Consider the following 17,256-nt stretch of genomic DNA (forward strand, 5'->3'; position numbering starts at 1 on the left):
GGGTGCTATCTCCTCTAGCTTTGAGCAGGTACCTCAGTTCACGCCTCTCCGCTCTGGATTCACGCCTCAGTCAGCGACAACGTCTCAGCTTGAGTTGGACTCGTCGACAGACCCGCACCTTAGCTTCTCTTACAGTGCTCTGACTGGTGACCCTACGCCTCCACCCCTTCAGGCTCCTGCAGCTTTTACGGTTCCAGTCACCACTACAGAGCGTCTGTCGTCGTCCGTAGCATCGTCTGAGCAGCTAGCACCTTCTTCTACCGTGCCAGAGACTTCAGCTACAGCGACCGAGTCCGCGCCAGCCTCATCAGCAGGACTTGAGCAAGCACAGCCTGTGATAGCTTCAGTGCCTCCAGAGCAGACCCAGACTGCTTCGCCAGCACGTGCAGCTTGAGAGGGTCACTCCACCTCCTCCGCCTCGACGGCCGATGGTTCTGACGATGCAGCTCGCTTTGAGGCCGTGCCAAGGGACTCCACTGCTCCGCCTCCACCTCCGTCTTCTTAGATTTTTGGCGGTTGATGCCAAAGGGGGAGAGAGTCGTGAGTATGAGAGTTAGGGGGAGCTAGAGGCTAGAGAGAGTTTTTGGCTTTGATAGTTATTTTGATATACTCTTATGTGTGCTACTCCATCATGCATCACGTTTATCTTTATGCATTGCATTTGTGTGAGATACACTATGGTTGTGAGACATGACTTGTGCTTAAATTGTAATATCTTTATGTCATGTGTTTGGCTCATACTACCTTTGCTTCCACGTTTCACTCCGATGTTCTTATGAGCCATGTGTTTATATCCTGTTGCACTTCACTTACATATTTGGATGCAGGATGTTAGACTTGGCTGATATAAGCATGCCTAATCCCTTTGTTCTTATTGTTTCATGCTTATTGAAACCAAGTCATTTGAAAACCTCAACTTTTTTCATACTCGAGGTTATTGTCATCAATCACCAAAAAGGGGGAGATTGAAAGAGCATCTAGGCCCCTAGTGATTTCGGTGATTAATGACAATGTTGATTACTATGACTAACGTGTGTTTTGTAGAGGCAAAGTCATAGGTAAGGTCATGGTAATAGGTACTCGATGGACAGGGACGTACATGCCTACTTAATAGTGGAAATCGTTTCGGTTTTCAAAGGATGGATGGACATCGTCAAGACTAGACTAGGTCTAAGTGCCATATGGTGAAGAAGGGCACTTAGAGTAGTTTAGGACTTTGTTTTCCTTTTACCGTACTATTAAGAGGGGCTTTGATCTAGTAGCTTGACTTAGGCAAGGCTTTAGGTTTAGGTGTGGTGCACACTTGGTAAACCTAGCACTAGGCAGCTCAGAGATAGTCCTTAGATCGAGAGGAACCAACTTCGTTTTGGAGCGATCGCGTTTCGACGAAGTTAGGGTGCCCAAGGGGGCACCAGACGCTGCACCGGACGATCTGTGAGTGCGTCCGGTGAGGTCCTTAACCGTTGGGAGTTCTCGGTGCTTAGGGTTAGGCACCGGACGCTGGCACCGGACTCACCGGGCAGCGTCCGGTCCCACACCCAGGGAGGATGTAATCTTCCCCTGAGCACCGGACGCTAGCACCGAACGCACCGGGTAGCATCCGGTCTCATACTCAGGGAGTATGTAAAACTCCCCGGAGCACCAGACGGTGCCACCGGACGCTGAGAGTTAGCGTCCGGTGACCTGTCAGACGCAGGTACAGTTAGCCGTTATGGGGCACCGGACGCTCAGTGCAGAGCGTCCGGTGCAACATAAAGAGCATCCGGTGACCCCGTTTTCAGTGGAAAACGGTTGGCTGACCTTTGGACTTCGTGGGGAGTATTTATACTCCTCCACCTCGTCCATGAGAGGTCTCTTGCCCATTTGAACATCTGAGAAACTTGTTGTGGAGCAAGAGAGTAGCAAGAGCCTAGAGAGGATTGAGATTTGAGTGATTTCTTGAGAGAATCCTTCTCTAGTGAATTCCAAGAGTCAAGTGTGCATCCACCACTCTCTAGAGCCTTGTTTGGGTCAAGTGAGAGTTCTTTGCTTGTTACTCTTGGTGATCGCCATCACCTAGACAATTCGGTGGTGATTGGAGGCACGAAGACCGCCCGGAGTTCTTGTGGGTGGCTCGTGTCAAGCTTGTGAGCGGTTTTGGGCCATTCACCGCGACGGAGTGTCGAAGAATCAGCCCGTAGAGAGCACTTGGTCCTTGCGCGGACCAAGGGGGAGCAAGACCCTTGCGCGGGTGCTCCAACGAGGACTAGTGGAGAGTGGCGACTCTCCGATACCTCGGCAAAACATCGCCGAGCACTTTCTTCCACTACTCCTTTACATTCTAGCATTTACTATGTGTTTTTACATTCTTAGAATTGCCATGCTAGAATAGGATTCGAACTCGGTTGCAAAACTTTTATCCGGTAGCTCTCTAGGTCACACTAGGCACAAGGGGTTGAATTGGAGCTTGTAGGTTGCTTAAATTTTTGGAGAAGCCCAATTCACCCCCCCTCTTGGGCATCTTGATCCTTTCAGAGACATTAGCATTAATCATGAGGGCTTGTGTTATCATGCATAACATGATCATCAAAGATGAAGGATTCGTGGTCAACCATAACGAGCATTTTGATTATGGAGGTGACAATGTTAAGCCTGCTCGTGGCTGGCCAACTCGCACACTTGAAGAATATATTCAAGCGCATCAGTAGATCAGAAACAAAGACACACATATACAGTTGAAAGAAGACCTCATCGAACACCTTTGGAACCATCACCCAGATTTGTATTCGTACAATATTTGAAGTGTTAACCAAGACAAGTGCTAATATTTCTTAAATAATTAAACTAGGTTTCTGATGAATAAAGAATGTACTGAAATAAAATGATGACTAAATTAAACAAAGGTTCAGCTGAATGAAATATTCGTGAACTAAATATTGAAGCTCAAATGACATGAACTAGATTTAATTTCCATGACACCTAGCGAGAATATCCTTCTACATAATGTCAAGCCATTCACGCTGAAGCGTGTTGAGGGAGGTCATGTCCGCAAGTATAATTTCTTTCTCTTGCTTCATCAAGTCGGCTTCAGCTCTTTTTTCCTCCGCTTCAGCTCTTTTCTTCTCTAGCTCTAGCGATTGCTTGTCTAGCTCATATGACAACATAAACCTCTCATTCTTTGCCTTCTTCTTTTCATTGTCGGCCACCTCATTTTTTGCCCACATGTTGTCGATTGCTTCCAAGCAAGCTTTGCCACCCCCTCGCCTAAGGTTTGCTTTAGCCTTCTTCACTCCTTCGCCCCTTTTGCTTGCTCCAGTCTCTGCAGCAGCAGCAGCGGTGGCCTCCTTCTCATTGTTGGTTCCTTCCTCTTCCCTTGGCCAGGACACCTTGGTGGACTTCTTTTTGTTCTTGTTTCCTATTGCTGCTGCTTGTTTCTCCATCTATAGAAGTTCAATCCTCCTTGTTTTCCACTTGTCTTCCTCCTTAAGTATGTTCCAACAAGGCACAACACTGCACTTCTTCCCCTCCTTGTTGTCTACTCCCAAGAACACCTTGAGGGCAGCGGCAATCTGCACAAGTATGTAAATATAAATAGCAGTTACAAACAAACCAACCATGAAGTTAAAAATTCAACACATAGTACCTTGTCTTGTATAGTTGTATCACTTTGATTTCTATGTTCAATCCCTTCATAACACGAACAAAACTTATTCACTAGAGTTTGAATTGCGAACCATCTATGCAGAATTGAACTCTCCGTCCTTGGAGTTGTACCCTTATTGTGCTTCTCAAAGTTAGCATGCACCTTACCCCAGAACCCAGTACGGTTTTAGTTGGCCCCGTGGATGGGATCTTTGCTAGCAATCAACCATCCAGCGCAAATAAGCTCGTCTGCATCAACATTAAAATTTTTAGACCTCTTGGTCCCCTTGTGACCACGACTAGCAACAACTTCCACCTCTGGACTAGACTAAGTTTCTTGCTGAGTAATTGAAATGTTAAGGTCATCCAAACCAGAAACATGGTCATGTTGTCCGTCCAAAAGAATCCCCGACAAGAACTCTTCTCCTTCATTCTCCATGACTCTAACAACAAAAGAAAAATTACATCAAGATACATACAATCTTTCAGCAATATCATCACGGAATAAAAAAGTGCAGAGTCCTATATTATCTTTCAGCAATATCATGACGGTAATCGAGTGAAGGCAACAAGAACAGCAAATATGTATTACCAAGGAACTATATTATGGACTGCCATGATACAATAATCATCTACGGCAGCTGATCGCGATGGGACGAATCAAAATCATCATCAGCACTCTTCCTAGACGGATCAAAATCATCTCGGCAGCAGCTCATCAAGAGCTGATCGTGACGGGATGGGAGATCAAAATCATCCTTCTACGATCTAGGAACTGATCTCGTCACGAGCTGATCTCGTCAGCACTCTTCCTTAAACACTAATAGCGCCATGGCAGCAGCGATTAAGGAAGAAGCCCGCCTAGAATGTCTACGACCTAGGCGGTGACGGGATACAAACAAGGAAGATGAGTACCCTAGACTTCCAGCAGAGAACGAACATACCTATTCGCAACCTAAGCGGCGATGGGCTACGCCTCGGAGTCGTGGCTTGTGCTCGTCAATCGCCAGTGCCAGGACTCGCGTTCTGGAACCACATGACGAATTGATCTGGTCGATGGCAGGAGCTATCGATGAAATATACAGCGGCGTCGCGTGTGGGAGGGGATAGCTCGGGGAAATTTCACACAGCGCGCGGGAAGGAAGAGGGACGATGCGGGAGGCCAATGTGCGATGGAGTACACGCGTGTAGAAATACGCGCGTGGCACCCGACGATGGCAAGTGGAGATTTTTGGCAAACATGTTTAGCAAACTGTTGGAGAGGGTTTTTCTATTGATTTACCAAAATTTGTGGGATGGCAAGTGATTTAGCAAACTATTGGTTTAATTCCCAAAATTTTTCAAGATTCCCCATTACAACAAATCTTTGGACGCATGTGAGAGGTCCAAATGGCTAGAGAGGGTTTAATAGCCTATTTAAAATTCTACAAACTTCAATAAGCAAGTGTGTTAGTAAAATAAATGGCAAAGCTGTTCTAGCACTAGCACAACTAAGCTATGCAAGCCACCTATACAAGTCTAGCAAGAAAGCTAAACACTAAGTCACAACAAGAAAGCACAACTAAAAGTTATCTACACTCCTAAACAAGAAAGCTAAGCTAAACAGCTAGCAAGGTATGCAAGTAAATAAAGGGGTATGGGGTGATTGTTATACCGACGTTGTAGAGTAGCGATTTGACCAATCAATCACAGTCACAAGAGAGAATCGTCCGCAAGATATGATACAATATTTTTTACCGAGGTTCACTTGCTTCCCGGCAAGCTAGTCCTCGTTGTGGCAATACACCCACTTGATGGATCACGAGCTAATTGGCAATACAAAGCCAAACCCTCAGCGGGTGCCGCACATCCACTCACAAGATGGAGATCCTCCAAGCCACGAGCAATCCACTAGAGTAGCCAATTACGATCTCCCGCGAGGAAGGCTCAAGAACCCGTCACAATTCACTTGGTAAGCTCGAAACAATCTCCAATCACGAGCTCAACACCTCTGCTGCTCCAAGCCATCTAGGGCATCGGGAAACACCTAAGAGTAACAAGAAATCCGCAGAAAACTCAAGGATCAAGTGCCACTAGATGCAACTCTCAAAGCAATGCACTTGAATCCCACTCAATCTTACTAGGATTGGCAATCAAGCAAGGAGATGAGTGAAGGGAGTGTTCTCTAGCTCAAGGTATGTCTCTAGTAAACAAAAATGCAAGAGAGAGCCCCCCAAAGCCACCTCCTATTTATAAGCCCTCAACAAATATAGCCATTGGCTCTTTCACTGGGCTAAACTCGGGGGCACCGGACACGCCGTAGGGAACCACCAGACGCTCGAACTCTGCGTCTGGTGCTCTGATGATAGCCACGTGTCGTCCTTTCGAATCTCACGCGTTGATCTCTAACGGCTACTTGCAAATCACCGGGCACAGTCAAGTGAGCACCGACGCGTCCTGTGCTCACTAGACACGTACGCAGAGAGGGTTGCAAAACGCTTGATCACCGGACGTTGAGCACCGGACGCTCTCTGGCGTGTCTGATGCTCTCGCAGACTTGCTTGCTGACACCAACAACCACCGGACGCATGAACAGGAAACACCCTGCGTCCGTTGCAGTGCGTCCGGTGCGCTCGACTTACAGCGCCTGAGACTGACACCTCACCGGACGTGCAGGTACAGTGTCCAGTGCTGCCAACACATACGTCCAGTGCTCCCACAACTTCCCCAAGATTTCCACCGGCGCAATAGAAAATAAGTGTTTCATTTTCTCAAAGGCGCCGAACCCAAAACCCTCTCTACCCTAGGAACTCCACCTCCTTTGCGAATGTGCTAACACCACCAAGTGTCCACCATCAATATGCATGTGTGTTAGCAATTCATAAACATTTTCCCAAAGGAGTTAGGTTAGCACTTTACTAGATCCTAATGCATATGCTCAAGATATAGACCTAGTAGCACTTGATTCGAGAGATGACCGTGATTTCCCCTCTTGATAGTCGACTATCTATCCTAAACCCGGTCAAACACTTCTCTACTCATCTTATACCGGCAAAAGTAAAACTCTATGTTTATACCTTTGCCTTGATCTCTGTGGACTCTATGGAGGGTTTGACCCGCTCTAAACACGCCAACTTTATACTAGTGGTCATCGATTCCTTCACCAAACACGACCACTTCATTTGTCTCACCCATTTAGGGCGATGGATGTTGCTACGAAGTTGGCTCTTGCAAAATTCTAGTATAATTCATCTTCTCATTTGGCCTTGTTTAGATCCAATTTTTTTTTGATATAGCACTTTTGTTTGTATTTAACAAACATTGTCGAATTATGGACTAACTAGTTTTAAAAGATTTGTCTCGCGATTACAGGTGCAATTAATAAATCTTTTTATCTATATTTAATACTCCATGCATGTGCTGTAAGATTCGATATGACGAAGAATCTTGTAAACTTTTAGGTTTTTGAGGGCATCTAAACAAGGCCTTAGCGATTGGGCATTCATCTTTTGAAGCTCTATATGGATACCCTCCATGTCATCATCCCTTTAAAGCTATGGCCTTGTTTAGTTCTAAAATTATTTACAAAATGGACACTGTAGCACTTTTGTTTGTATTTGACAAATATTATCTAATTATGGACTAACTAAGCTTAAAAAAATTGTCTCATAAATTACAGATAAACTATGCAATTAGTTATTTTTATCTATATTTAATGTTTTATACATGTACCGTAAGATTTATTGTGATGGAAAATTTGAAAAAAAAAATTGCAAAATTTTTTAAAAACTAAACAAGGCCTATGTACGGATACCCTCCATGGTCTCATGAAGTTATGCGTCCCAAGTTCCCTAGATCCGTGACGCATGGCACAAGGGTCTCAGTCACCCACCTGCTAACACGAGGTTCCTAGCTCCCTGCCATGCTTGGTCCGCAGCGTGGGCTTACTAGACCGCCTGCATTGTGCACTCGTAGCTCAATCGCCGAGACTTCTGGGGCTTGTTTAGTTTAAAAAATTTTGCAAAATTTTTCAGATTTCCCGTCACATCGGATCTTTAGACACATACATAAAATATTAAATATAGATAAAAATAAAACCTAATTGTACAGTTTGCTTGAAATTGACGAGACAAATCTTTTGAACCTAGTTAGTCTATGATTGGATAATATTTGTCAAATACAAACGAAAAAGCTACAGTGCCGATTTTGCAAAATATTTTGGAACTAAACAAGGCCTAGGTCTTGTTTAGTTAGGCCTTCAGTTGGCATTTTTTTTTGAATTCTAGGTATTGTAGTATTTTTTTTTGTATTTGGCAATTATTGTCTAATTATGAACTAACTAAGCTTAAAAGATTTGTCCTGTAAAATTATAGGTAAACTGTGTAATTAGTTTTTGTTTTCGTCTATATTTAATACTCCATGTATGTGCTGCAAGATTCGATGTGACGGAGAATCTGAAATTTTTTTGGGAACTAAACAAGACATTACAATTTTTTTTACAAAATGGACATGAAATTTTTTTTGGAAGTAAACAAGGCATTACATTTTTTTTACAAAATAGACATCGTAGCACTTTCATTTGTATATTACAGATTCGTCTCGTAAATTACAGGCAAAGTGTGCAAAATCTGTTGAGCTCAAACGCCGAGACTAGAGCTTGTTTAGGTCTAATCATGGACTAACTAAACTTAACAAATTCGTCTCGTAAATTATAGGCAAAATGTGTAATTAGTCATTTTTTATCTATATTTAATGCTCCATACATGTGCCGCAAGATTTGATATGACGGAGAATCTTGAAAAATTTTACAAAGTTTTTTAGAACCAAACAAGGCCTTAGTTTGTGAAATTTTTTGACTTTGGCTACTGTAATATTTTCATTTGTATTTGATAATTATTGTCTAACCATGGACTAGCTAGGTTCAAAAGATGTGTCTTGCATATTTACGGACAAACTGAACAATTAATTATTTTTTATTTATATTTAATAGTTTATACATATATCTAAAGATTTGATGTGACGAAGAGTGTTTCTGGCCGCATGAGGCCCTTGGCTGATGTGTACTTGTATATTTCAACTTTTATGTATGAAGAAATCAACCTTTTTGGTTTTTGTGGCAATGCACAAAAATAATTACTCTCTCTATTTTAAATTATAAATTATAAGTCATTTTAAAAATTTTGAAGATTTAAAGAATCTAAAGTTTGACCAAAATTATAGACAAAAATAAAAAATTTGTGACATCAAATTGGTATAATATGACGAAATTTATGATATTAACTAAGTATAATGTATCATTAGATTATTAATTATATTTTTATATTATACCTATTTGATGTCATAACTTTTTAAAGTTTTTTTTATAAATTTAGTTAAACTTGAGATACTCTAACTGTTCAAGATTTTTGAAACGACTTATAATTCAGGACGGAGTAAGTACCTAATATACTTTAAAGTCTAAAATGTCATTTTACTTTATATATGCGTTGTTAAAAAATCCTAAAAATATACTAAACCATTGTACTAATACATCCAGCTATTCTCAATTCTCAATATCAATATGCCATTGTGGGGGTATAAACCCCTATACCCTTACGGCTGGACTTGGGCCAGGAGGCTTGGCCCATTACGAGACGAGTCCAAAGCTTGATCCGACAACCTGGAGTTCCGCGCAAGGAAACAAGATGTGGAGATCAAGCAGGATTCTGGTCGGTTAGAATAGGAATTGATATCGAATTATCCATGGCAATTGTAACCGACTAGGATTAGTTTCCAGATCTGTAACCCTGCCCTCCAGACTATATAAGGAGGGGCAAGGGACCCCCCTAGGACACATCATATTCTCTCAACACAAATCAATACGACCAGACGCAGGACGTAGGTATTACGCCAACTCGGCGGCCGAACCTGGATAAAAAGCTTGTCCGTGTCTTGCGTCACCATCTAGTTCGTAGTTTGCGCACCGTCTACCGATAAACTACTACCGTGGGTATACCCCAAGGTAGACTGCCGACTAGCTTTCGTCGACAGTGGCGCGCCAGGTAGGGGGTGTGCGTGCAACTTTTCCGGCGAACAAGATGGTCACGATCCCAGCTTCCGCGACCGTGCCCGAAGGCCTCACGTTCACCGTCGGCCAGATCACGTGGACGACGTGCAGCGGCGGCTTCGCGACCACGGTTCCGAAGGAGATCCAGATCCAATCTGAGATCACGCCGTCTCCGACCACACGCATGACGGCACCAAGCGCCCGACCACCGTTCCCACTCTACAAGGAAAAGGAGATCGACTGCTCGGACCTCCTCCAAGCGCTCGATCGCACTGACTCCAAGCTACTCGAAGTCTCCCAACTAATAGATGGAGTTCTGCGCCGGCCCGACCAAGCTGCTCGAGCGGATTTTTCGAAATCCCGCCGGCCAACTCGTGTCGCCACACACGAACGGCTGGGAACGTCCCTGACGATAACCTCAACCCCCTCAGGACGATCCGTCGAGCTCAAAAAGGAAGACTATCCTCGCGGCCTGAACAACTCGGCCTCTGTTTACTCACAGCATGTCCAATCCATTTTCAACAAGGCGGGTTGGTCGCCGACAAGGAACAATCGTCACCATGTCAACATGGTGACAATCCGAGAGCTACGGGACGGCCAGGTTTCCAGCACCAACTCAAGCACCGGCTCCGTCCCCACCGAGGTTATAAACACCGAAGACGAGGGCTACGACCTGGATTTTCCTTCACACCCTCCGGGTTTCGACCGATTCCCGATATTCCCCCCCCCCCGGCGAGGGGATATTGTGTTCAATGTCAGCGCCGACGAACCGGCTGTTGACGGAGAAACAGATGACCAGAGGCAACTCCGCGAACAGCGTAACGCCGATCGCGCCCGACGGCGTGCGGACGAGCAACGACAGATGCCACCAAGTAACCTCAACGATGCCTTTGACATGGTCGGGGACCAGCCAGTCTACAAAACGCCAAGCGCCAACGTGGCTGTCGCCATGGCCAACCTGGATCGGCTTCCTGACACCCCCGAATGCCAGGGAGTCCGGACCAGCATCCGAGCACACCTGATCGCCGCAATGGGACAGACAGCCACTCTGCTCAAGAGAGTCCAGGACGTCTCTTATACGGAAGCCGCCTCCGACCAGACTAATCGTAGCCAGGTCTCACCCAGCAGGCGTCACCGCAGCCGCTCCCCCGACAACCGTCGAGGGGACTCGCGGCGCGACGATGGTGGTCGGGACGCCGATGGCCGCCGCAAGCAAATTCATGGCATACGCGGCCAAGAAGAAGATCAACACAGGGATCTCCGCCACAACATCCCTCCCAAAGATGCCCGGGACCGCATCAACAGGCGCGCCGCAGAGAGAGCAGTCCACGAAAACCTGCGCCGCATCGAGTACGATGCGACCCACGGTCCTCCAGGCCTAAGACAGTTCTCCTCACACCTCCGCCAGGTCGTGTGGCCCCGCAATTTCAAGCTCGAAAAACTTAAAAAATACGACGGCAAGGAAAATCCAGAGAACTGGATCACTCTCTATGAAATCGCCGTCCGATCAGCGGCAGGAGATGAGCACGTCATGGCTAACTACTTCCCCGTAGTCCTCGACCAGGCTGGTCATCAGTGGCTTCTCGGCTTGCCCGAGGACTCCTTCGACTCTTGGGAAGAGCTACGCCAGGCTTTCATCGACAACTTCATCGCCACATGCGAGCAGCCCGGAAACAAGTATGACCTTGAAAGGATAAGAGACAGGAAGAATGAACCTTTGCGCGATTACATCCGACGATTCTCGGATATGCGCCTCAAAATCCCGAAGATTTCTCATGACGAGGCCATATCAGCCTTTATCAAGGGCTTGCGTTTCCATGAAGCGCTGAGGAACAAGCTGTTGCGTAAGCGCCCATCAACGGTAGCAGAGCTCCTCGCCACGGCTAAAAATTACGCCGATGCTGATGACGCAGAAAAACTAATCCGAGACGATGCGAGAGGCCCCGACCAGCCTTCCCGGCGAGATGACGGTCGTGGTCGCTACGACAACAGAAATCACCGCCGCTCTGACAACCGCGACCACCGAGAGGGTTGGGATCGGCGGCGCGACAGCCGCGACGACTTCAGAGGAAAGCGCCCTCGCGAATACGACCACGAAGTAAATACGGTCAAACGTCCCAATGGACGACGGGACTACCAAGACGACTACAACAAAACGTTGAAGGGACCGTGCCAGCTACACCCAAAGTCTAACCATACCATGGAAGAGTGCCGCGTCCTCAAAAGTATCTATACACGGCGGGCCGCCCAAGAGGACTCCGCCAAGAAAAATAACAAGCGCGACGGGCACGACCACGAAGATGAGGATGAGGACCAAGACAGGGACCCCCGACACCAATACGTCAGCCCCACCGACGTTGTCCACTCCATTTTCGGGGGCAAGGTCTCCACTGAGTCCAAGCGAGAAAGAAAGCTGTTAAAGAGAGCCTGCCTCAACATAGACAGCACGGACGGGCTGATCGCAGATCCGAAATTTCCCGCGTGGTCCCACAGGGAGATCTCGTTCAGCACGAAGGACCAGTGGGCCGCTATCCCAGAGCCGGGTCGTTTCCCACTGATTCTTGATCCCTGCATCAATAGCATCAGATTCGAGCGCGTGCTCGTGGACGGGGGAAGCTCCATCGACATCCTCTTCCGCAACAGCCTGCCCGCCCTCAAGATATCACCGACACAACTAAAACCTTACGACGCCCAATTCTGGGGGGTTTTGCCAGGTCAAAGTTCGGTGCCCCTCGGACAGATAACATTGCCTGTCCAATTCGGCACACCCGATCATTTCCGGACGGAGTTCATCAACTTCGTAGTCGCGGATTTCGACGGGACCTATCACGCCATACTGGGCCGCCCATCGCTGACAAAGTTCATGGCAGTCCCGCACTACTCATACCTAGTCCTTAAGATGCCCACGGAGAAGGGTGTCCTAACCGTCAGAGGCAACGTCTACACCGCGTACACCTGCGAAGAAGAAAGCTTCAAGATCACCGAGGCAATCGACCTCTCAATCCGCATGGCGGAAACAGCAAACCAAGCCGCACAGCTGCCTCCCGATCAGCTCCGATTACCTGAGCAGGAGACAGCCAGAAAGAACTCAAAATCCAAGGAATACAAAGAAGTGCGGCTGGTCGAAGGCAACCCCGAGAAGACAGCCCTCATCGGGGCTAACCTGGATCCAAAATAGGAAGACGCGCTCGTCAGGTTTCTAAGGGACAACGTGAGCGTTTTCGCATGGAAACCCGCAGACATGCCCGGTGTCCCACGAAACCTGATCGAGCACTCCTTAAATGTCTCGAAGACCGCAAGACCAATCAAGCAAAAACTGCGACGGTTCGCTCGTGACAAAAAGGAGGCTATTAGGACAGAAATAACACGGCTTCTAGCAGCCGGATTCATAAAAGAAGTGTATCACCCCGATTGGCTCGCCAATCCGGTTCTTGTACGCAAAAAGAATAATGAATGGAGAATGTTCGTTGATTACACCGATCTCAACAAACACTGTCCTAAAGATCCTTTTGGTCTTCCTCGCATCGACGAGGTGGTCGACTCAACGGCCGGATGCGAACTACTCTCCTTTCTAGATTGCTACTCTGGTTATCACCAGATCTCGCTAAAGGAAGAAGATCAGATCAAAACATCCTTCATCACACTCTTCGGCGCATACTGCTACACTACCATGTCTTTCGGACTTAAAAACGCCGGGGCCACTTATCAAAGGGCCATCCAGCAATGCCTCCACGACGAGATTCGCGATGACCTCGTCGAGGCCTATGTGGACGACGTGGTCGTAAAAACAAGGGACGCGAGCACCCTAATCGACAACTTAGACCGAACCTTCAAGGCACTCAATAGGTACAAGTGGAAGCTCAACCCCAAGAAATGCATTTTCGGCGTTCCTTCCGATCTACTGCTCGGCAACGTCGTCAGTCGCGACGGCATACGACCAAACCCTTCAAAAGTCAAAGCCGTACTCGACATGCGACCACCGAAGAACGTCAAGGATATTCAGAAGCTAACCGGATGCATGGCCGCCCTCAGTCGTTTCATCTCAAGGCTGGGAGAAAAAGGCCTCCCTTTCTTCAAACTATTGAAAGCGTCAGAAAAATTTTCTTGGACAGAGGAAGTCGACGCTGCGTTCACTCAGTTTAAGACCTTCCTCACTTCACCACCTGTCCTCACAGCGCCTCAGCCCAATGAAGACCTACTCCTTTACATTGCTGCAACCGACAGGGTTGTTTCCACGGCAATAGTGGTCGAGCGAGATGAACCAGGTCACGTCTTCAAGGTCCAGAGACCCGTTTACTTCATAAGCGAAGTCTTAAACGAGTCCAAGGCCAGGTACCCACAAATACAGAAGCTTATATACGCCATCCTGATAACGTCAAGAAAGCTGAAGCACTACTTCGACGGCCATCGAGTCCTGGTGACAACCAGTTTCCCTCTCGGGGACATCCTGCGCAATAAAGACGCCAATGGCAGAATCGTGAAATGGGCAATGGAATTATGTCCATTTTCCCTGGAGTTCCAGAGTCGCACCACTGTCAAGTCTCAAGCCCTGGTCGATTTCATTGCCGAATGGACGGATCTCAACGAGCCTTCCGTTCCCGATGTCTCAGACCACTGGTCAATGTTCTTTGACGGGTCCTTGAACATCAACGGTGCAGGCGCTGGGATATTGTTCGTATCACCCAACAAGGACAAACTCCGTTACGTCCTTCGGATCCTTTTTCCGGCGTCAAACAACGTCGCCGAATACGAAGCATGCTTGCATGGCATACGACTAGCCGTTGAACTGGGGGTCAAGCGCCTCTACGTCTATGGCGACTCCGCTTTGGTCATCAACCAGCTCAACAAGGAGTGGGACACAACCCACGAGAAGATGGATCTCTACTGCAAAGAAATTCGCAAATGGGAAACTAACTTCTATGGCATAGAGTACATCCACGTGGTCCGGGATAAGAACCAAGCAGCAGATGCGTTGTCAAAGTTAGGCTCATCTCGGGCCCAAATCCCGCGGGGTATTTTCGTCCAGGACATCCATGAGCCGAGCGTAAGCTCCCCCTGGTCGAAAAGCAACCCACCGAGGCAATGCTCATAGATGACGCCACTCCGACAACCGGCGGGCGTGACTGGCGTACCCCGTTCATCAAATACATATCAGACGGGACAGGCTTTCAGGACAAAACAGAGAACGAGCGCCTCATCCGACGATCAAAGAACTACATCCTGGTCGACGGAAAACTCATGCGGAAAAACGCAAGCTCCGAAGTACTGCTCAAGTGCATACCCCAAGATGATGGTATCAAGCTCTTGGAGGACATACACGCTGGATCCTGCGGCAATCACGCCGCATCTAGAACGCTGGTCGGAAAGGCTTTCCGAGCAGGTTTTTATTGGCCAACCGCGGTCGGCGACGCAGAAAAACTGGTTCGGCATTGCGAAGGATGTCAGTTTTTCGCTAAGAGGACCCACGTACCTGCCCATGAAATTCAAACCATCCCGTCGTCTTGGCCCTTTGCTTGCTGGGGGCTTGACATGATCGGACCATTTAAACCAGCCCCGGGCAATTTCAAGTTTGTCTTCGTGTTAATCGACAAGTTCTCCATGTGGATTGAATACATGCCCCTGGTCAAGGCAACCTCCGAGAAGGCTGTGGAGTTTCTCAATCAAATCATACACAGATTCGGCATCCCGAACAGCATAATCACCGACCTGGGCACCCAGTTTACTGGCACCACTTTTTGGGATTTCTGCGATGACAGAGGCATAGTCATAAAATATGTGTCAGTGGCACATCCACGTGCCAACGGTCAAGTCGAACGTGCTAACGGAATGATCGTTGACGCCCTAAAGAAAAGGCTGTACACCGAAAACGACAGAGCACCCGGTCGATGGATGAAAGAATTGCCGGCAGTGGTCTGGGGCCTCCGAACTCAGACCAGTCGACACACAGGGGTGTCTCCCTACTTCATGGTATACGGTGCAGAGGCGGTCCTGCCGTCTGACATACACTTCGGATCCCCTAGAATCGAGCACTTCGACCAGGCGACCGCCGACAACGCCAGAGAACTCGAAATCAATTGCATGGAGGAAAAGCGTTTAGTTTCATGTCTCCGAACAGCAAAATATCTCGCGGCAGTCAGGCGATACTACAACAGGAACGTCAAGGACCGTTCCTTCGTGGTCGGCGATCTGGTGCTTCGATGGAAAACAAGCCAGGAGGGAATGCACAAGCTATCCACTCCCTGGGAAGGACCCTTCGTGGTGACCGAGGTCACACGACCTACGTCCTACAGATTGGCATACCCAGACGGAACACGAGTGCCTAACTCTTGGCACATCGACAAACTGCGACGTTTCTATCCATAAAGTTTTAATGACTTTCTTTTGTAAGTATCTTATAATTTTTGATAATGAAATTCTCTATTTTTTGCCTATACCTTGTCACACACAGCACTCGGCAAAACTCCTGCAATGGATGCTCTTAGCGACAACCAAGACAAATACGGTGACACGTCACTCAGATATTTTTACAGCGCTCAAAACAACAGTCATGACAAAAAGTAAACTTTATTACAAACTTTACATACAAAGTTTACAATAAATACCCTGACGGGCAGACACTAGTCTATTCCTACAGACTACTTTATTGGCCTAGCTGCTCGGGCTGATCACCCGCCTGGCCCTGCTGCCCGGACGAAGGGGTCGGGGCCACCGGCGCCTGGCTGGTCGAGACCGCAGGCGTCGACCGCCCATCTCTAGCAACGGACGCGCCCGACAACTCCCTGGCCGACCTATCTGAGCTCGGCTGGTCTGGAGGAGTGGCCGTTCCGCACAGATTGATGTCGCCGATCACTGTCGACGACAAGTCCAGCAGACTACTCCGAAGCTCGTCCGCGTCCTGCGGGCCGACTTCCTTCGGGTACCCCTTCTCCAGCCTGCTCAAGTCGACCAGGGGGTAGTGGGCGCGCACCATGCTGAGGACGTGCGCGCCGGCAAACTCCCCGGCGTCTTCACAAACTGCTGGAGCCAGTCCCACGCCCGTTGCGCCTTCTCGACCGGGGTCAACTGCGGCGCGCGGGGCTGGCTCTCCGGGAGCTCGGGACTGATCAGGTCTAGGACCGGGGACACTCCTTTCCAGATCCTGCAACAGTTGACCTTCCAGGAGTCCCGGTCCTTGGTCAGATCGTCCAGGTGCTTTTTGGCGTTCACCTTGAGCACTGCAAACGAAACGAAGCGTTATTTTCGGCATAAAAAAGGGGCAGGCAGTAACCAACAAGGCGGCAACCATTACCAGATAGCTCCCGGTCTTTTCGACCCAACTCCTCTCCTGCTCGCTGCCCGGACTCCAGCGCACCGGCGAGCTGTTGGCTGAGCTGCTCCTTCTCTTGTTGGAGGCTCGCCACCTCCTCCTCCAAGTCTGCGTGAATCCTAAACTGGTCAGCAAAGCAAACTATACAAGTACGCGAAGCTGCTCGGAGCGTGTGACTAACCTTCTTGCAGCCGGTACTGGTCGGCCAAACGACGAGCGAGGTCGAGACGACGCTCCTTTTCGGCACTCATCTCGACCACCTTCTCCCCGACCTCCGCCCGCAACCGGTCTACCTCCGCGGCAA

The sequence above is a fragment of the Sorghum bicolor genome, chromosome 5 (genome assembly GCF_000003195.3).
Source record: "Sorghum bicolor cultivar BTx623 chromosome 5, Sorghum_bicolor_NCBIv3, whole genome shotgun sequence".
NCBI classification, from domain to species: domain Eukaryota; kingdom Viridiplantae; phylum Streptophyta; class Magnoliopsida; order Poales; family Poaceae; genus Sorghum; species Sorghum bicolor.